This window comes from Phalacrocorax aristotelis, chromosome 3 (assembly GCF_949628215.1).
Source record: "Phalacrocorax aristotelis chromosome 3, bGulAri2.1, whole genome shotgun sequence".
NCBI classification, from domain to species: domain Eukaryota; kingdom Metazoa; phylum Chordata; class Aves; order Suliformes; family Phalacrocoracidae; genus Phalacrocorax; species Phalacrocorax aristotelis.
In genome coordinates, this window is record NC_134278.1 from 70457196 (window position 1) to 70479397 (window position 22202).

Below are 22202 nucleotides of genomic sequence, written 5' to 3' on the forward strand. Positions count from 1 at the left end.
GCTAGCAGGTGCCCCAACCAGTGCTGAGGAGAGTGATTCATGTGCCAAAGGTGGGAACAAAGTGGTAGGTGCAGATTGTTGTTAATGTCTGTGCTGAGCCTATCTTGAACCTGTCTTTGATATGTAGTCAGTGCGAGAATCGTGCCTAGGGCAAGAGCATAGCACTTGCCATATGGAGATGAGTCGTCCCCAACAGCTGTGTTGTCAAAACTGCTTTGACTCAGCATTTGGCAGTCCCAGTGACATTGCAGGAGAATGATAAGCTTCTTGCCCACATTATATACGCCTTTCAGATCTACAGAGGGTGATAAATACCTGCAGGCTGTCAGAGTCCCGTCTGGCTGGTGCAAGAGTGCAGATTTCTCCCAGTTCCTTATCTTTAGGCATGGCTCTGTATGGTGAGGAAGGGTGGGATGCTTCTTTGCTCTGTAAATTGCTGTGGATAGCAGCTGTTCCCCCTGGCCTGAACAACTACGGAGCCAAAATATTCCTTAACTTCATCCTGGCCCTAGCTGGGATGCAGTCATTTAGGACTTTCTGAAATCGACATTGACTATCTGCCTTTTGCAGCTCTTCGCTCTTGCCCTTACTATGCTGTCCTGAAAAACCCAAGAAGCTGCTTGAGATGCTTACATCTTCCTGCAAAGCATTAAAGGTAATCTTAGCTGTCGCGTGACAGCAACCAGAAAAGCTGGAGAGAAGTGTGAGATAATGATGATTAATCTCATGATATAATCACTTGTGAAAACAAGGCCAAGTTTGTATGCACTTATCAGTGCAATTTAGCCTCCAGCAGCAACCTTTGTGCTTTGAGGACTGTGGGACATGGAAGAACCAAACCAGAAAAGAAACCCTCCTTACTTCAACTGTGCAACTGATGGTGTGTTAGCACAGCACACAGCCAAGCTGTTCACCTCAGAGGCTGATTTCTAAAGCATGGCAAAACTGCAGCATGTGTCAGATATGCTGTCACTAGCCAACAGCTCCATCGTGAAGAAGTGGCATTTTTACCATGTTGAATGTTTCATTTGACACAGAAAAAAAAAGTTTAAAACTCAAAGTTCTGGCAGTAATCACTCTCAAAAGTTCAGTTTAAAGAACCAAAGAAACAAAAAAAGCTCAGAATATTTAGTGGTAAAAATATGAAGTTCTTCCTGACTCTCAGAGTTCAAAAAAAGGAATCTAGATTAAGAGTATGATAAGGATTGCCTCCCCACCTTCCAAAGCCCTTACTTTGGCTGACAACCCTTTTGAGTAAATTATGCTGTAGTATTGGGATTTTAAAAAATGAAATATGTTCTGGAAAGGGAAAGCCACAAGATGGTGCTCTTGAAACACTGCATGAAGCCAGTTTCATTGAGTTCCTTCTTGCTGTGTTCATGGAGAGTGTATTTCCTCCACATCTGCTGACTGTAGCTATCCATGTAGTTACAATGGTCACAGGCAATTGCATTAAATCTGCAATTAAAAGAAAGAAACCCAAACCTTTAACTCAGTTACTGATTTTATCTTTTTTTTCAATCATATTCGGCTAGGATATGTATGTATTTGCTAAACTTAAGAAAATACAGGTGCCTTCCATAAAAACTTTATCCTGCTGCTAATGCACATGATTAGCTGCCCATAAAACAACATTTATTTTGTCCATCCTGTGCCTCTGTAGTGACAAGGGGAGAGCAGAGTCACCACTCCAAAACATAGGTGCAAGCCATCCCCTCAAGCCCTCAGCATGGGTCTGGAGCAAGCAGTGAAAGGAGCTTTGCCTGGTCTCGGATGTTGTGCTCCTGATCAACTGAGCTTCAGTGAACATGTCAGCTGTGCAACTGCTGTGGTGCGACCTGGACATGTCTTCTGGCAGAAGCTAATGGTGACAACTTGCAAAATATCTAAAAGGCAGAGCACAAGTACGTAAGGCAGCTTCTCATACAGTGCCTCCACTGTGGTTAGGAGGAGCTGGTGTCTTGGGCTGTAATCCCATTTCCTGAATGCAAGGATGGACCTGGCAATTACTGTGATAGGTGCTTGATTTTGGAATACACTTGCCATGATAGAAAAGATCCCCCCTGTAATACATTTAAACTTTGGAGTAGACAATAACAAGTTACAGAGATAGACAACTGCTGGAAGGTGAGTCTTTACATGATGATGAGAAACCTTGTCGTGTCAGGTCAACTTAATTTTAATGTTGCCTTGCCGGAGCAATGAAAGAGGCCAGGGGAACGTAGGGAGAGATGGGAAAATGTAGTGCTGATATTCCTAGCACAAATTAAAAGCAACAAGTGTTTACTTGAGCTTGCTGGTACATATGGAAATAGTTGCAAGGTTCAAATGAAGGAATAGACATTCTTGTAATGGCCACTGAGATGGTTCAGCAGCTGAGGGCTTGTCCTTTAAGGTTTAGTATTGTTCTGCTCTTAGCATTCAGATCTGCCTTCGCAGTACCTCAGCACAGCACGCAAACAAGCCAAGGGCTTAGGAAGTATTTTGAGAAATTAAGATCTAAAAAAAAAAAAAAAAAAGCAGTTCCCTATGTTTTCTGACTGCTCTGTTGGTTTAGGTTTGATGCTGTGGGGGGATATGACAAGCCCTCCACAGACGTCAGCCAGCTGTAGTGCCAGGGCCAGCCCATGGCCGCCAGCCCAGGGCCCCCAGCCCTGAGATTGTCCCCTGGCTTAGCAGGGGCCTGGCTGGGGAGAGGAAGGCAACCCTGCCCCGCCTCTGCCCTATTTCCCACCTCCTGAATGCCGGGCTGGCTTTTGGGAGGTACCAGAAGCGCTGCTGCCTTTGGCTGGTGCAGCTGTGCCTGGCAAGGGGGAGCGAGGCAGCTGATGCTGGATCGGTGGCTGCTCTGGGGCATGATGGGGAACAGGGAAAGGGTTCAGGAAGTCAGTTCGGTGACTGTAAGGGCTATGGTGGGGAGCAGCCCTTGTGGAGGACTATGGCCTTTCAGTAGCTAACACAGCATGTTGCGTGTGTGTGCGCGTTTGCCCAAAAGCAAAGGCCTCAGGCCTTTTGATGCTACCTTGTAGCCAAACCAGGAGAGTAGCAATGAACGCTGGTGTTGTTTTAAATGGCATAGTTACTCTGGCTTCCCCAGCCCATGTAGGACCCACACCAAACATCATGAAGGTCGGGGTTGGCTCTAACCAAAAGTGTTTGCTGTGGGCATATCAAGTTCAGGCGGTCCTCAGCTGCTGAGCAGAAGGACTGGGCTCGTAAGACACTCCTGCGTGTTTCAGGGGGAGGTATAGCTCTCCCAGCGCTAATGCACAGCAGCTATACCTTCACAGCCTTAGGACGGGTACAGCTACGGCGGCGTTTCACCGGTTGCCACCTCCTGAGACTCCTGCTTTCTGTCCCCTGTATGCCCACCAGAGAGCGCAGTGCCCCTTCCCAGCGGTGATGAAGGCTCCTTCCAGGGGCTTCACTGGTAGCTGGCTCATGCGTGAATCATAACGCAAACACGATGACACAGGACCTCTGAGACTCACCTCTTATGTTTAGTGTCATTTTATGAGGGTCTACCTCAGCTCCGTTAATTACATTGCAGAACAGATTTTTCGTTAGTCATATGCAGATCTAATTTTCAAGACTATCCCTGGATACCAAATTAGTAGAGAAGATATCAACTGCAATTTGCTTACAAACATACTTTAAACACCAGCTGCTTGTAAAAATGCACATAATATTTTTAAATTAAAAAGCTCTGTGTTGCCTTAAAAATGCTCGCAACCGGCAGCACAATTATGCATTTACTCTCTGTAACACATTTACTTATGTACCCCCCGATAAAAAAATCTGGGTGTCAGTATGAAATCCAGAAAGTTTGTGAGTTGCTCCACATCCCTGTCATTCTTCATGGCACATCATTGTTGTGTGATAAGCCATGATGTCAAACTGTAGTTGGAAAAGCCCACTGAAGCAGGGTAAAAATCCATGTAAGGTGTCATATGTTAAAGATAAATAAATCAGTGTGAACACCACAGGACTTCCAGTCTCACTGTATATGTTTTAGAATGAGTTTTGGAAAAGTAAGCAGTTCATACTTGTTCTGGTCTCCTCACCTCTGTTAAATAGCAGTTATATTCTCAGTATTTGTACATGATAAACAAATGTAAAATATATAAAACAAGATGTCTTAGTGTCCTAAACTGATACTACAGTCCCACCACTCTGCTCTGAATTAACCATGAAGTAGATAAGGAGTACACTTTTTAATATTTCTGTTTATACTCCTGGTACGTTAATTCTCACAGTACATATTCTTTCATCAGTACTCATAATATTCTTCAGTGTTCTCAGCACTCTTGTAAATAGATTGTACTCTGAAAGGTGACTTTCTTAGCAAGACTAAGACAACTCTTTTGCTGTGTTTTGCATAACACAACAGAAGAAAGGTTCTCTTCCCTTAGAGTTTCAACCAAGAGCAAGGTTTTCATTGTCCATACAGAACAGATTTACCCTCACTATAGCAATGTTTTTGTAAAGTTTCTGGAGTAGATGGTAGTTCAGGATGTTGGTTTATGTTTACATGTCAGTTTTGAATATGATTTAATGCTTTCAGTTTTCCTATCCATACATATTGACACTGAAGTATACTAAATGCCTGTAATTATTCTTTTCCATACCATTTTCTTAAATTCTGGTGACCAAAATCAAAGGTACTGGTTGTGCATTTTTTAAGATGTTAGAGCATATGTACTCCTTCCTCTGGAAATACACAAAGAAAAAGAAACTATTACAATGTACTAAGTAATAATAACATTGAAAAACACTGACTTGTGGGGCAGCTAATAGTAACTTTTGCACTAGAACAACTTGATTTCAGTAGATGCAGCTATTCCATGGTCATGCAGTGGTTCAAGTTGCAAATACAGCCTGGATTTCGGACTCCAAATTCTGGGACTATGTCTTCTCCTACCCATACTGCTTTTCACAGTAATTAAAGCAGTAAATCAAGAAACACTTTGTATTTTATGATACTTGGTGCTCAAACAAGCAATGAAACTTTGAGGAATGTGAGGGCTTGTCCACTTAAGAAAGATTACTGGTTTAATTTGGTAATATCTGAAGCCAAGTTACCTATCCTGATGAAAAAAAGTACATATACTAAAACTGTTGTATGAAGTTATAAAACCAGGCTCAGCTCATGCCTCAGACACTTTTAAGACCAAGTGAGGATCAGAGGTAACAAATATCCTTATTTTTCTTTCTGAGACAGAAGTCACCCTTTGAAGCAACTTCTTATTGCAGGTAAGTGATGTATGCTTGTACATCTCTCCTAAGTTTACATGACATATTTGTTCCTTATGCACCTGATGAAAACAGAAGTTTATGGTCCTGTATAAAACCCTTCAGCACTGCTAACTAGGCTGAAGTGATTGTCACTCAAAGAGAAAAAGATTAAATCAATGGATTTCACCTGTGACTTGACCTGTGGATTAGACTTGCAAACCATAAAAAACGTTAATTATGGAGTCAGCATCTGTTTTGGTTACCATTTTTAAGACTTGTTCAAAGCCAGCAAAAGAGTCAGTCATTTCAAAGTTTAACATGGCAGGAAACGTGACCCAAAAGGCTTCTCCTTAAGCTTGCCCTTAAGGGCATGAAAGAAGCTCAATACAAGACTGTGATACGCAGCCTGTGGCCAAGAAATTGATCCATTACTCTTTGTAAATGAAGCCAGTATTTGTGTTACTGAAAAATGGATTTCATCTCTTGGTGAACTCAGAACACCCCATGGCACTATATATCGTCTATATGAATCTGGTTTAGAGATGTTGTTGTACTGCCATAGCAGCTGCTGCAAAATTGCTATAAAGAAATACACTTCTCTGATTATATTTTCAATGTCCACCTAGTCTGGATGTGTTTTGCAGATAACAAATGTTAACTCCAAGGAGGATGAAAAAGCACTATCACCATTTCTGTATTAAACCTCAGTTAGCATCAGTTCATTTTGAAATATGAGCAGTAGTAGTACGTAGCGCTTTTTTTAACGCTAAAATTGAAATAACATGAAAGGAACATAGAATATATCATTCGGTAGATCTGAGACATCATAGAATTTAGTTCAACAGTGGAGAACAGACTTTTAATGAGACTTCCTGTCTTCTTTATGTGCTCTGTGTAATTTTAAAATTGTTGATTTAAAACATTGTGCAGTTTTAAGATATTCTTCTTCTTAATAATTCTTTATTTCCATCACCTTATTCCTGCAATGCTGGTGATAAATTTAAATACTTTCAAGAATATTTGGCTATCTTTCAAGCCAAGACTTTCTGTGTCAGCAGTCTTGACCTCTCAAAAGGTCCTCTCACTCAATGACCACTGGGGAACAACTACAAAGGAAAAACACTAATTTGCAATAGCACAAAAAAGTTTTGATAAACCTTTCTGCACGCCAGAGAGAGCAGAAATGATGATGAAATGGAACAAAAGTTGCAAATGAGAAATTTGGTATTTACTACTGTGCGTCTGGCAGTGTAATTCCTACATCATGCACACTTGTGTTGTTAAACATGGTATGACATGAAAGAGGCCTGAGTCAAGGTCTGACCCCGCTTCACCTAGTAAGTGACTGTCCAAGATATTCTTTTTGCTTGTAAAACTAGTCCTCAGGTAGCTCTTTTGCCTTCAGCCTGAGTATGTGATAAGGGCACGTCTGTATAGCCTTTCTGGTTTTATTTTTGCAGACAGACTTGTGGTTTCTCTGCCCATGCTCTGAACTAGCAGGAAACATAACAGGTCCTATCCAACACCAGGCATGCAACTGAGTTAGCACCATCCTGAATGCATGATGCAGTTCAGGATTTCTCCTTGGTTTTACTCTTTACACTAGTAAGACTGCAGTGACATCCATGAACACATGTATCATATTGCTGTGGTTTAACCCCAGCTGGTAACTCAGCACCACCCAGCTGCTCTCTCACTCTCCCCCAGTGGGATGGGAAAGAAAATCAGAAGAGTACAAGTGAAAAAACTCATCAGATGAGATAAAGACAGTTAATAGGTAAAGCAAAAGCTGCACACACAAGCAGAGCAAACAAGGAATTCATTCACTCCTTCCCATGAGAAGGCAGGTGTTCAGCCACCTCCAGGAAATCAGGGCTCCATCACACATAGCAGTTACTTGGGAAGACAGACATCATCACTCCAAATGTGTCCCCCCCTTCCTTCTTCTTCCCCCAGCTTCATATGCTGAGCATAATGTCATATGGTATGGAATATCCCTTTGGTCAGTTTTGGATCAGTTGCCTTGGCTGTGCCCCCTCCCAACTTCTTGTGTGTTTCCAACCTTTTCAGTCAGTAGGGCATGAGAAGCTGAAAAGTCCTTGATTTAGTGTAAACACTACTTAGCAACAACTAAAACATCAGTGTGTTATCAACATTATTCTCATACTAAATCCAAAACACAACACTATACAAGCTACTAGGAAGAAAATTAACTCTATCCCAGCCAAAACCAGCGCATATGTGCACCCTGATAAAAAAAAAATATGTTTTACTCCTGTCCCATCATTCACATACACAGGCACTGAATACACAAGCTTCCTGCTCTCATCTGTACAAAGTTTACAGCAGGAACAGTGAATATCCCTTATCGGTAGTTTCATCAAAGACTGAGGGTGATAAAAGACTTAGTTCCCCTCTCAGACTGGATGACATTTGGAGCAAACAAGAACAGAGCTTGAACAGAAAACTTTAAGTACCTTCGTACTCCTTCATTTCTGGCCACCCTGAGGCAGATGGGAACAGGCTGGCAGGGAACAGTGCTGCTTTCCACTGCCATCACATCAAGCGCGGTAGAAATGGACCCACAGCATTTCTTCCCTACTCTAACCATTTTCTGCCCAGCAGCAAGGGAAGTGCAACCACCCACCTTCACACCAGTGGAACCATGGTGTCCACCCCATCTTCTGAAGAAGCTGGAGACTACTCTCTTGAAAGGCTTTCATTTTAAAATACTTAGTGCCTATATAATCTTTCCCACTTTTTTGAAAAAGCCCAGTCAGCGTTTTAACATCAGAGCAGGGAAGGCAGAGCCACCTCTTCACCTCCCGTCTGAACAGATTATAAACAAGTAGATGAAAGCGCACACACATACAGTTTTTCATCTTTAGCCAGGGCACAGTTTGAACTTGGTGGTTTCAGCTGATACCTATGTAGACCTTCCTTGTGGAAACTCTCACTGCACAACCTTACAGAAACCATTACCCTAACTCAGTGATACTGGAGCTTTTTCTTTCCTGCTGCAAGGTTTTCTGTAAAAAGCATTAGAGTTCATGTTATCGGTGCTGTCCCACATCCTTGGTACTGAACTTGGCCCTGATTTCAAGTTTGCTATCATATTAATTTAGCCATACAACTTTTGGTTATCTGTATATCTACGCTCTTTTGTTTGCACTGCTATACGCGCATATAAAATCAGTTCTAATCTCAGTAACTCTGATTGTTTCTGTGATGCCAACAACAATACCAGTACCCACGCATGCATCTAAAGTAAGGGTCCTCTGCTAAAGAGGAGGAAAGGCAAAAGAAAGGTCTTGAAATAAAGTAAGTGCCAAAGATTTTTACCTTTCATTAGATTTTGTCATGCATAAAGATTTCAACTCCTATTTTACACTGAATTCCACCACAGTGTTCCTAAATTGTTGATTATCATTAATTTCCAAAAGTTATTTGAGAAAAATATCGGAGTTCAAAGTGAAGAAAGAAAATTGAATCTATGTTTATTGATGTATTCATAAGTGCTTTTTAAAACACATATATTTCTTGAATTACTAGCTTGTTTTATAGACAATACTGTTTAAAGTATTAATTCTCCAAAGTTATTTTCAACAGTGTTTCAGTTTCTACTGCTTCCCATCTTATTAAGAACATAAAGCAATTACCCAGAATATAGTCTTGCAGATATGATAAGCTGGATTCAAAGTTAATGAATTTTCCTTTTAATTTTAACCCCTGAATACAGCCATGACCTTGTCCTCCTACAGTGTTGAATTACAATGAGGCTGGGGGTGGTTTAATCTATTGATGCAGTTGTCCATGATGGCATTGCTGTATTATTAATTGCAGACACAGACTACATGTGCATACTCATTCCTTTAGTTAAAAAAAGAGATACTTTTCAAGCTTCTACCTGTACCAGCTTAGGCTTTCTAACTAGAGTATGTGCTTAATTTGTCATGAAATAATAGTCACCATAACAGCAATATATATAACACTTCAAGGCATTCATAACATAGGCTATATTTTAGGCATCAAATGTACAAGTATGTTACAGAGGTTTAAGAAATTATTGGGTATCTGCTGAGCATGGTAACAGTCCCAGGAGTCAGTCTTAGTCCTGGTTTTCATTATATGCCTTATCTTAAAGGCCATCCAATGGTGTTTAGGTAAATTTTTCTGCTTTGCAATGAGCGACCTAGGAGCGTACACACAGTTATAAGCCATGTTTAAGCTGGCAAAACAAGTGTCCGGAAATGTTTATAGTAATTGAGGCTATCTAGCACAGAATAGCCCATGTCCATGCTGATAAACCCCCTGAGCCTCCAAAAGAGGTTGGCTATGTGCACATGACCTCTTTGTGATAATCTTCATCCAGTGCTAACTTTTGAACAAGAACCCAGGAATTATTTGGGAAAAAGTTGGTACAGGCTAATGATACAGTTCTAACACTACAAGACAGAGATTTCCAGTGCTCAGGTAACTTGTCATTTGCTTGTATAGAGGCAGCTACAGTGGGCCATCTAAGCTGCTGTAACACCATCAATTGAGCTTTTATAGTAGTGAATGACCTTTACTGAAACTACAACATTTTAAAAGTGGTTGGAGTTTGGTCCACATGCCTACATTTATGGCAGAGAGAGAGTTTGTTGGATACTGTCCTGGTTTCAGCTGGGATAGACTTAATTTTCCTCCTAGTAACTGGTACAGTGCTTGTGTTTTTGATGTAGTGTGAGAGTAATGTTGATAACACACTGATGTTTTAGTTGTTGCTAAGTAGTGTTTACACCAAGTCAAGAACTTTTCAGCTTTCCGTGCTCTGTCAGGTGCACAAGAAGCTGAGAGGGAGCACAGCCAGGACAGCTGACCCAAACTGGCCAAAGGGATATTCCATACCGTAAGATGTCATGCTCAGGATATAAACTGTGGGAGCTGGCCAAGGGGAACAGCAGTTGCTGCTCAGGGATGGGCTGAGCACCAGTTGGCAGGTGGTGAGCAATTGTATTGTGCATCACTTGCCTTGTGTATTATTATTATTACTGCTACTACTACTGCTACCACTACTACTATTTTACTTTATTTTATTTCAGTTATTAAACTGTTATAATCACAACCCATGAGTTTTCTTGCTTTTACTCTTCCGATTCTCTCCCCATCCCATATATGTAGGGAAAGTGGGTGAGTGGCTGTGTCATGCTTAGTTGCTGGCCAGGGTTAAACCACACAGCTGTTTTTGGCACCCAACATGGGGGTGTGTTTCCATCCCTGGAGCAGGCAATTCCACATGCGCTGGACGCCCCTCCAAGTGAAAGCAAACTGTGACCTGAACTCTGCTGCCAAAGGGATTGAGAAAAATGCATTAGCAATATCAGTTGTGGCATACCACTCGGCTGCCTTTGACTCTAGTTCATACTGAAGGTCTAACATGTCCGGCACAGCAGCACTCAGCAGCAGCATGACTTCATTCAGGCCATGGAGTCCTACTGATAGTCTCCAGTCTCCATTAGACTTTTGCACTGGCCATATGGGACTGTTAGAGAGTGAGTGGGTCTTACTGATGACTCCTTGGCTCTCCAGTCAATGAGTGAGCTCATGGATGGGAATCAGGGAGCCTCGGTTAGTGCGATATTGCTGCCAGCGCACTGTTGTGGTGGTGATTGGCACCTGTTTTTCTTTGACCCTCACCAACTCCCACAACAGAAGGGTCCTTCAAGGGAGCAGGCAACATGGACAGCTGTTTAATTTCCTCCGTCTCCAAGGCAGCTACACCAAAAGCCCACCTGTACCCTTTTGGGTCCTTGAAATACCCTCCCCTGAGGTAGCTTATGCCAAGGATGCACGGAGCCTCGGGGCCAGTCACAATAGGGTGCTTTTGCCACTCATTCCTGGTTAGGCTCACTTCGGCCTCCAATACAGTTAGTTCTTGGGATCCCCCTGTCACTCCAGCAATGCTGATGGGTTCTGACCCCGTGCAGCTTGGTTGTGTTAGGGCGCACTGTGCACCGGTGTCCAGTAGAGACTTATATTCCTGTGGGTCTGAAGTGTCTGGCCATCAAGTCCACACAATCTGGTAAACCTAGCTGGTTGTTTCCTCCACCTGGCTGGAGGCAGGGCCCCTCTAGTCCTGGTCATAGTGTTCATTACTCACTTCTTGTAAATACAAATAAAAAGTCCCTTTATTAAGATTGGAAATAAAACCAGCCCTTCTACTCTGTCTGAGGAACTGGAAACTGGAGCAGCAATTTTCCTGGAAGAACCCCCTTTTGTGATTGTTTTTCCTTACAGCTGACGTACCTGTGCCTCTAGGGTCAAGGCAGACTTTCCATCCCACTTTCTCATGTCCTCTCCATGGTCACACAGGCAGAACCACAGGAGCTGATTTTCTTGTGTATTTCTTCTTGTGTATAAGAGCAACCTATAATGCCATGGGTTGGTACTCAGGTTCAGCTGCAGTCTGGATCAACCCACAGCAAATGGTGGGGCTAGGGTTAAACCACAAGAGAGAACAATCTGTTCACATTCAGCTCTTTAACCAAAGGGGTAAAGTTTAGGGAAATCACTGGAACCCAAGCAAGACAATGGAGAGAATGCCAGACTGGGGCATCAAGACATCTCCTGACTGTCTGTGGTGAACTGTCTTATTCCTGTTTCCAGTGACTGAATCCTCTTTGAGAGAGATGTAAAAATGCATTATGCACACTCCTGATGTTGTAAGCAAAATATGCAATTTCTGTAGTTTCCCAAGGAACAGTATGCTTACTTGCTAGATAGATGGATTGTAGGAACTTAAAAAGCAATTATAATGAATGAACTACGGTATATGTATAGATCTGAACCACCTCTCAGGAAAGACGCAGATCCCTGACATTACTGCAGAAGAAAAGTACTGGAGTGATACACATCCTCAGATAACTGAGCTGAGTGGAAGGGACGCTGTTCTGCTTTGCCCCAGGCACGTGGAAAGAAAGGGTTTTGTCCTGCCTTGGAAGGAGGAAACAGAGAGGTAAAAAGGGTTGTGTACCATGGTGGGAAGGCAGGGGAAAAGGCTTCTAGTCCTGAGCAATGTCAAGAAAGTGGAAAGAAAGCCTCTTTTCTGAAACCCCTGCTGTAGGTTAGGAAGAAAGGGGGATGTCTGAGAGCTGAAAGTATAGCTTTACTTCTTTGCTTTAGCTATGCCTGAGTGTAACCTCCAATATTCAGAAACTAAAGATTTTGACTGATAATACAGAGACCCTGCATGTGAAAACAGCACATAGATTCCATATCAGCTGAAGCTTGTCAGGGATTTACCTCTCTGATGAAGCTGTAATTTATGTTTTGTGGGACAGATTTTTCAGCTGTTGTAAATCAAAGCATCTACATGATTCACAGCATATGAGGATCCAGTCCAATTTATGGATAGATAATTTTTGTTATATGAGAAGGATTCTGGGGCCTGTATTTCATGTGATTTGTGCGAGCATAATTTTGGAATAACTGCAGTGAACATAAAAGTATTTCATTACTGAGTGAGAGTTTAATTAGCTCCAACATGTGCATTGCAAAGATGTAAATGTCAGGTCATGTTGTGTTTCTTGCTATCATTGTCAGGTTCAAAACCTAGAAGGCATATATTTAGGTCAGTGATAGTCATATTAAATTGAGCCCATCAGAGTGTTAATCCTACCATAAATTTGTGGTTAAATCACAGAAAATTATGTTGTCTGCCTTTTTTTTGTGCTTTTCCAGAGAAAAACACTGATTATTTGATTTAATTGATAATGCTGAAATATTGAGATTATTGAAAGAAATAGGCCTTTTTCAAGCAGAAAAGAAAAACAAGTGAACACATGTAATTTTCTTAAAAATAAGCTGAGATGTTATCACTTTGAATAATTCAGCATGGAGTTGTCATCAGATCTGTGGAAGGGTTTCTATGAGGTGGTTCCTTAAGAACAGTGTGTTTAGAACTGCAGAGTATTTTTTTGCAACTATTTTACTGCTAACAGCTAGCATTTCTGCCTGTAGAAGGAGGAAAATTTCTGGAGCAGCACAGTCCATCTGGTGACATATGAAGTGTATTTAGACTCCAGGATACTCCTGCTTGGCTCTTCAGCCTCTCATGAAAGGAGTGGTTATTCAAGTAATGCAGGTAGTCCTAGCAATCCACCCAGCAGTGCCCCAGCACAGCAAGGCAAGAGGGCAAGCCTCTGCCACTGTGTCACTGTGGGAGGACAGGTAGGAAGTGGGGCAGGAGTTACCCGCATCTCCATGTGCTCCACCATGTAACTTGCTTCCAGAGCAAGCCAGCCCAGAGAGATACCCCTCAGCTGCGACATGACCCTGGTGCTCACGAATTTCTGGCTACTGTCTGAAATTTAATTCCCTTCAATATACATAACTGAGAGCCTGGGAGAAGATACTTTGAATATTCCTTTTCAAGATGCTTGTGAAGTGCTGGCATGAGAAATCAGGACCAATAAAAAGAAGAGGGAAAGGCTAAAAAAGAAGTAATAGCTTTTTATTAGCCATTTGTGGAAGGCATTGGTCATCGTGTGTGCTAAGTGGTGATAATGATGAAGTGCGATACTGTGGTGACTCAAAGCTGACTCTTCTCAGAAGGTTGCTGCTGGCTGCCGTGCTTCTAGCCATCCTCTTCCCCACTGCTCTGGGGAGCTGCACAGCTGGAGATGTGGTGGATTTGCCCATTCTGCCCAAAACAGAGTCCTGGAGGCTGGGGGAGAAAATCCAGCTGTCAGGACTGCCTTCTTATTTCATTCCTCTTTTCTCCTCATGGCAGTAACTTCCTCTGGTGACTGAAGGAGCAAAGGCAGTGGGGACATATCTATAGGAGGCCACCTTTTGTATCAGGATCTTGCCTGGAGCACCTGTAGGAAATGGTCACCCTTCCTTTACCCGCAAGCCCGCAGACAGTAGCTTGTCCAAGTTGCTCACCCTTCTACCACAGGCAAACCACAAAGGTCCTAGTAGCCTCAGGGACTCACAGCCAGCAGTAAGATTTGGTGTCCTAGGATTTTATTAGATGCTGTTATTCACCATAGGGTGGGGTCTGCTTTAAAATATGACAGGCAGCTCTTTCAAAACACCCAGAGGTGGAGAAGAAGGTGGGGGAGTACAGGATGAGCTTCATTCTTCAGCAGGTAGAGAGAGGGAGTGGGGAGGTGCATGATATTGAATCATATCCACACTCTTTTATAGTGAAAAATAGACTGAAGAGAGGCTCTGGCCCTGATGCTGGCCTTCTGCCAGCGGGTGCCTGCGGCTGCTCAGAGCCCATGAAACCACCTCACACAGCTTGCTCCATTACAGTCCTTATGTGAAGCCCTTCTTGCTAGGTATGTCTGTGTTATGTTTTTTTTATTTGTTTATTTTGGTTTTAGAAACTGAGTCCAGTGAATAGCAGCCACACTTTAATAGGCCCAGGGTACACAGAGCTGCTGCATGGCTTTGGTGGGTGGCACCTCTGAACGGCAGTGCTTCTAGAACAGTGCTCATCCCCACCCTTCTTCCCAAACCTTTTTGATTTGGTCACATTTTCTATCATTGTAGAAATAGTTATATGCCAACTAGACGTTATATCAAACATTACCAACTCACTGTTGGAGGTACCCATCACCTCTTTTCTGTCCTCATCCTCCCTCCCCTGCCTGAGCCCAAGCTTTGCTGCTGCTGCAGGTGTTGTTCACTTTCTCTTTATTAAGTACTCCATATATTTTGGGGTGCTGGGGGAAAATAGTTACCATCCTCTTGTGAGTTGTTTTTGATGGTGAAAGAGATGTATTGTTGAAAGGAGTGATGGTTTCGTTTCAACCGCCCAGCCATGTCTGACTGGGGACAGTGTGTGTTCATACTTTTTACAATGTGTTGATAAATGGTGTTGGCCTTTGTGAGCACACAAGTCTTTCTGTTGAAAGTATTTAGCAATAGGCTTATGTTTTCATTATCATCATTTCATCTCAGGGATACCTTTACATTTACTGAGCTAATAAAAAAAAAAAACAAACTAATAAAAAAACCCCACCCCAAACCAAATCTTTTGTGTATTGTGGACTAGTATAAACTCATATACTGAAAAGGATCTTTCAGAGAGAAATGCTGCAGTCACTAATTTGGGGATGATGGCAATTAAGCTGAAACTACATGTGAAACTATATTGTATAAAGACAATCCAAGAAAAGGGCTCTCACTGCAGCCCTTGGATGCTGCTTATTAAACCTCCATAATTGTCTGGGGAAAGCTTATGGTGCTTGATTCCTTTGCAAGACCTAAATCAGGGGATGAAGCAAGGGAGCAAAAGTGATTCTGGATGGTGTTCTGGTTGAGGTGGACATGGATAGCCTACAAGGGGCTGCAGAATCAGGAGGGGATGGTTACATTACTGGAATCACAACAGATGTTTTTCCTCAGAAGCTCTGCACTGGAAGGAATTAAATCATCAATGTCACCTAGATCCTGCATTTCCTAGACCTTGCCTGTGCAATTATCTTTCCTGTCACATTCTTTGATGGATACATCCCAAGCTCATATTAACTTTAGGAGTTTTAAAACACTGTATAATCATACTAACTCTCACAAACTTATAATCTATTTGCATTTCACAAATGAAGAATCAGAAGTAAGAACATATAACTAGCTGATGGCTCACTTCAAACTGTTTTCAGAGCCAGGATTATAATGCAGGAAAGCTTGACTCCTACCCTCATCTTGGTCGTTATACAGCTCCATACCCTTTATTTTTTGCCTCTGCTTTCTAGAGACTAAATCAGTATTTCATAAAGGCTCCGAAGATCTACATACAAAGCTTGAATCAAGACACAATGAACAAAATGAATTCTAATAGTGGAAAACGTTCTTCTCCATCCCCCTGACTCCAGCAAATATTTTGATCATTTTAATGACTGACAGGCTTAAAAATTACTCACCCAATCTATTTTATATTTTTAGTAAGAAAGCAGAAACTAAGACAATCTGCAAGAAATGAGATAATTTCCTACTTTGAAACCTCCTGTTTCCGAGTTGCTTTACTGACTCTGCTTCAGATTTCCTGAGGAAACTTTCATTCATCACATAAGCTGAAATTTCAGGTAGATAGGTTTTGTGTGGAGAGAAAGCTTATTTATATCTGTATTACAAGGGAACTAGAATGATGCATTTGTGAGTAATAAAGAATGTTCATCCAAATATTTATGTTCAAGTCAGAAAATGTAATTTCTCTATTTATTTTTTCCCCAGCACAGTTCTGCTGACTTCATGGAAATATTTTAGTTTATAGTTACCTAAAACTGGAAAGAACCAGACACTCCTTTCTAATTCTTGATTCTTTCTTTTCTGATACTTGATTCTCACACTATTTTTCTGTGTATAATGAGGATGGGATGAGGGAGTTCTTTGCAGTGTTTGAAAAATTCTGTCCAACCTCTGCTGTTTGTCTGAAAGCTTGTTGAACACAGCTCTGCAATGTCAAACGTCTTTGATTTGATTTGGACTGGACCAGATGTCAACAAATTGGAATTTAATGTTGTTGAAACAGATGACAACGTAGGAAGCATAAAGGGATTCATTACAAATTAGAATTAAAGAAAACATTCAGATGCAGTTGTGTAATTTTTATTCACCACAACTTAGATCAATTAGAAAATAACAGAAATTCTATTTTTTCTCTCATTCCTTATGAAGAAGTGAATGGGAATTTAGGACTTATATTGTAAGGCATCAGTATGCTTTTTATTTTTTCATCGAAACTGGTATTTTCCAAATAACAGTTCATGGTATATGTGGTGACATTCTTCCTTGGCCCTTTAAAAATATATACACTCTGATTTCCCTGGCAGAAGATTAGACAGAAGCTCAACAAAAGCCCAGTGTTAAGGAGTAAAATCCAACCTTTTTAGAGTTTCGGATTTATCTACAGTAGTACAGGTACGTAAACCTGATAAGGATCTTTGTTCATTCTTGCTTTCTTTACGTTGACAGCAGCAAAGATACAAACAATAGCATTTTACATGCAGAAGTAATTGCAAAGCAAGTTCTAAAGTCAGAAGTGCACAGAAGTTAACTGTTAACACTGCCTGTGTGAGCACTTGTCAGCTGGTGATTAACTGTTGCTTAACTATCTACCAGAAAATACAGACGAGCAATGAAGATATTCTCCCTGCAGCGGGAGAGCTTCCTCTGCAGCACGGTGTCTGCCTCCCTGTGGGAGAAAGCTCCTTTTCTCCAGGATCTCAGTGGTGGCACAGAGGTTTCTTTCTCCAGCCTTGGCTTATCACCTGTAAACCTAGCTAGGACCTCAAAGACACCTTTCCTCTGCCTGCCAGCTCTTCCCTCAAATTTTCTTTAAGAGAGCAGGCAGTCTGGCTTCCAGGGGAATGGCTGTAATGGGCTGTGGTATTGACTGGTAAAGCTCCAGAAATTCAAAGGAGTCAGAAGGGGACTGGGAGCAGTTTTCCTCAGTCCTGAGCAGAGTCACATCCCCTTCCTGATGCAGGCAGTGTGGTGGCAAACCTCGATGGTGGAAGAAAAGACCCCCAAAGGGCACAGGTGTATAGTTTCCCTTTAGGTAGCGCTCAGGCAGGGGCTGCCTGAAAGAAATGGATCTGGTTCCACCTAATCCTGATTTCCGTTCTGGGCAGACCTGATGCAGAAGTGGATAGGCTCACCTGGGGTGTACAAAGATCTGGGGGTTTGTCCTGGTTTTAGACATGCAGGTGTGGCAGCCTTGTCTAAATAAAGGCTCAATGAAACCTCACTAACAGCTGAGGGTTTAACCTGAGGCTTGCCTGAAAGATTTCCATTCTTCCACACATGGCAGAGAATTGCATTTATAATTTTTTTCTTTTTGTCTTTTTTCATCATGAAGGACAAAGAATTTGTCTTTTGTGACCATTGTCTCTATAAGGACTGAAATATGGATACCTTGAGAAGGTCCATCAATTTTTCTCTGAAAAATTACATCCTTCAATGAAAAATTACGATTATTTTTCTGGAAAATGTTACTGAAATTATGTAGTGTACTTATATACAATGTACACAGAAATATGCACTGATCTTTGCAGAGTAGGGACTCCATGGGGAAACTGGTTTTAAAAAGATGTTACAGTGATCGATTAAAAGGAGTAATTGTTGAAAATTATTTTCCTTTTTCTAACCTTTCCATCTTATGAAATGCACACATAAGTTGTCTTTCTTGGTCTCAGTTTCATAAGCAACTGTATAAATATTTCCAGAGGGTTTCTTCTGTTTTTCTATAAGGCCGTACACAACTCAGATTGCATTACCTCTGCACACTCTGTTACGTGTCCAAGGCTGAATGTGTATTTTTGCTGAATTCAGACTTGAACCTTTCTGGAGTCTAACCTTAGAAAAATCAGACATTCATAGGATTATCAACACTGTTCCCCATTATTACTGATCAAGGTTATAAGAAATATTGCTTCTTGATTTTGTAGAGCTGTCTGTATAGATACTTTCTGGTATGTCTTAAGAAAATTATGTTACTGAAAAAGCACTTAACTCTGCCTTTGTTCTTTCAGATCACTATAAAAAGAGATCGGTCAATTATACTTTTGAGCTTCATTCACCTTCTGGTTTTAACTAAAGGTTGTAAAGCAGTTGGTAAACTCTTTAAGAATTTTGTCAAGAACACAAAAATATGTCTAAAAGTGGTGTCCACCAAGTTTTTACATGAAGTAAAAGATAAATAAGATTAAATAATAAGTACAATTCTCCCTTATTTCCATAGAGTGCCCATTTAACAAGAGTAGGTTTTTCTCTACAGGCATTCTGGCTAGGTCTTCTGTTATCTAGAAATACAAATCTGGCCTGAGAATGATCTTGAAAGCTAATTAGACTAGTAAAAGCACTTATTAAATATCTCTGCTCTTGCAGAATTCAGTAAAGATTGATTTTGTATCAGACATAAGTGATAAAATCAATATTTCTGGGATTAAACCTGTTGAAGTGCATAACTTTATTCAGTGACTGAAATCCTAAACCTAGAAGCTGTTATGCTTACGCTCGATTTTGCAAGAGAGAACCGTTCTTCTGATGATCCACAGCAAACTTTCTCCCTCCTTATTGTTTGATATTATGTTAAACGTAACAGAGTGTCTATCTTGGTGTAACTAATTTTATAGGCATTTTTAAAAATTATTTAATATATTCTGTCGGTACCAAGGTACAACAGCAACACAGTTTTCCTTGCCAACAAATATCAAAGCTTTAATTCTCTGTTTCAGACTCCCTTTTCTCTTCACCCACCCATTATCACTCCTCCAATGTTTTAGAATAAAATAAAAGCTTCTATTATTATTGTTATTACCTCAAATGTCTGGAGGAACAAACAGGTCAGAAAACACCAGAAAGATAACACAAATAAAGAGACAGAAAGTTATAAATGAGGTATTATACATACTCCAGAATAGGGAATGGCTAAGCAATATCATTTGAAAGGAGGAACACATGGCAGTTGAATCTATTGCTACAACTGAAGGCTATTTCTACTCACGACTGAAGCAAAGGGCAGATTATTCACTTCTTTTCTTGCAAGTCTGCTCCCCTTGCTGTTTGGCAACAGGAAAACACTGTTAACTCATGTTAGCTGTGATCCTGTCTACTCTTTGGCTTCTTTTCTGGGAACATACAGGATCACAAGACAAATCAGACTGGAAGAGACATTGAGAGGTAGGTGTCTAATCCAACCTCCTACTCAAGGCTGTGTATTCAAACCAGCTTGCTTAGGCTTATCTCTGTCCTTTAAATCTCATCTTCCTGGTGTGCCCTGCTGTGAAGAGCCTAGCTCCATCTTCTTACTGACCTTCCCAGAGGTGCCGGGGAGCTGCTGATAGGTACCCCAAAAGCCATCTCTGCCTGAAGCTTAACCAGCCTTGGTTTCTCAGCTTCCCTTCACAGGGTGAGCATTCCAGTCCCTGACCAACTTTGTGGCCCTCCACTCTATTCATGCCTTTCCTGTATTTGGGAGCCCAGAATGGAATGCAATATTGCAGATGCAGTCTAAGGAGTGCTGAGTAAAGGGAGATGATCATTTCACTCCACTTCCTGGCTATTCTTCTGGTCATACAGACCAGGATGTTGTTGGCCCTCTTTGCTGCCAAGGTACAATGCTGGGTCATGCTCACTCCCTGCCTGCTGCCAACACCTTCAGTATCTTTTCAGCAAAGCTCAGCCAGCACTACCACAGGGAGTTCTTCCTTCCCAGGTGCAGGATCTTACAGCTGCCCTGTTGTGTCAATGGATCTTCAGTCTCCGCTATATTCCAGGGTACTTATAAAGCACCTGTGTGACTCAGGAAGCACAACCTCCTCCAGACTATAGAGCTTTGGTAGAACTGATTTGTTCAAAGGGCTTTCCAAGTGAGGGCTACGGGGTTTTTTTATTCTCTAAGGAGCAAAAGCCTAGTGTGGTGTTTGGAGAAAGAGGACTACAGCTTCAGGGAGCTGGGCATGTATCTTTCAGTTAGTAGAGCAAATTTCTCTCTTTCTGTTATCCTCCTCAGAACAAAACCTATGGGGCAGTCAAAATATTCAATGGAAGAAATGTTTAATCTTAGAAGTACATTTCTCAGCTGAGAGAATTTATTCTTTCTGTGATTGGCTTAAAGACATTATGCTAACATTTCCTGGGTAACAGACTACTACATCGGAATACATGTACCCCAAATCTAAGCATTGCCTACAATCACAGCTAAGAAACGGGATCTTGAAAAAAAGACAGGACAAACCCATATCAGCATCTTTCCTTCTATTGTAGAAGTTGTCACTGACTCCAAAGTATAATGGAAGTCTATAATGTTCTACTGAGGTGTAAATTCAGTTCCCTGATGGATGCATGGTTTCCTTAACAACACCTTGAAGTTATTCACAGACTAGCAGGTGTGTTCTGATAATGTGAACTTCCCTTAGAAAATTCCTCTTTGCCCCTTTGTGCATATAGTTTTGCTGAGGTTTGGAAGCTGAAATTTACCAGATTGTTGAGTTTATTAATCTCTTTGTGCCGTGCTCATCACCATGGTTTCTGAACATTTCTCTGACTATAAAAGCTGTATTGTGTTGCACCAGTGTATGACAGGAAGAAAACAAGAGTTATTTCTTATTATCCAAGCTTTAATCTTCGAACAGGATGCTAAAACAGGCTAACTGTCTATTACCCATCATCTCAAACAACAATGAATACTATATAATGGTACTTCAGCTCTCACACCTTTATGCAGCATAATTATAATTATATTACTGGAACCTGCACAAGTGCATTCTAACCCACCCAAGGTAACAAAAGCTTTAATCTTCAATTAGTACTTCCTGTGCTTATTGCCTTCATGTTCCTTCTACAGAGTACATTGGATCATTCCAGCCCGAAATTAATCTCTTGAAGATAAATCACTTTCTACTTTCTAGTTAAAATATGTTCTTGCTTTGCTATTCATAAACACTTTATTTTAAAGAGGTGTATTTTTGTAGAATGATTACAAGGCTTGGACATTTTCAAATAGCTGGTCTTTATATAGGCATGTTGGATTAAATCTACTTTCTCTGGGCCTTCTTTGAGTAAGAAATTGGAGTAGATGAGCTCTGAAGGTCCCTTCTAACCTCCTTGATTCTGTGGCTAACCCACATATCCTTGTTTTCAGTAATCTCAACTTTCTCCTACATTTGTAGATTTCATTGTATTTTCAACTTCCAGAGACCTAATAAATCCCTGGAATAGTAGAGGAAAAGTTTTGATTATGTAATCTCAGGATCCAAGCCTTGTTAAATTTTAGATTCCTGAAGTCTTCAGGAGAGTTTCAGAAAATACTGGGTAACATTGAAAAAGGAGATAAAGATTAAATCTAGGAGTGGCGATTTACTTTTTGACTTAATAATTTCAAACTGTGACTTAAGATGTAGAAGTTGTTTCTTCTGACTGATAAAAAAGTAGAAATATGTATGGATACAAACCTTCAGGTTTTTCCTCTT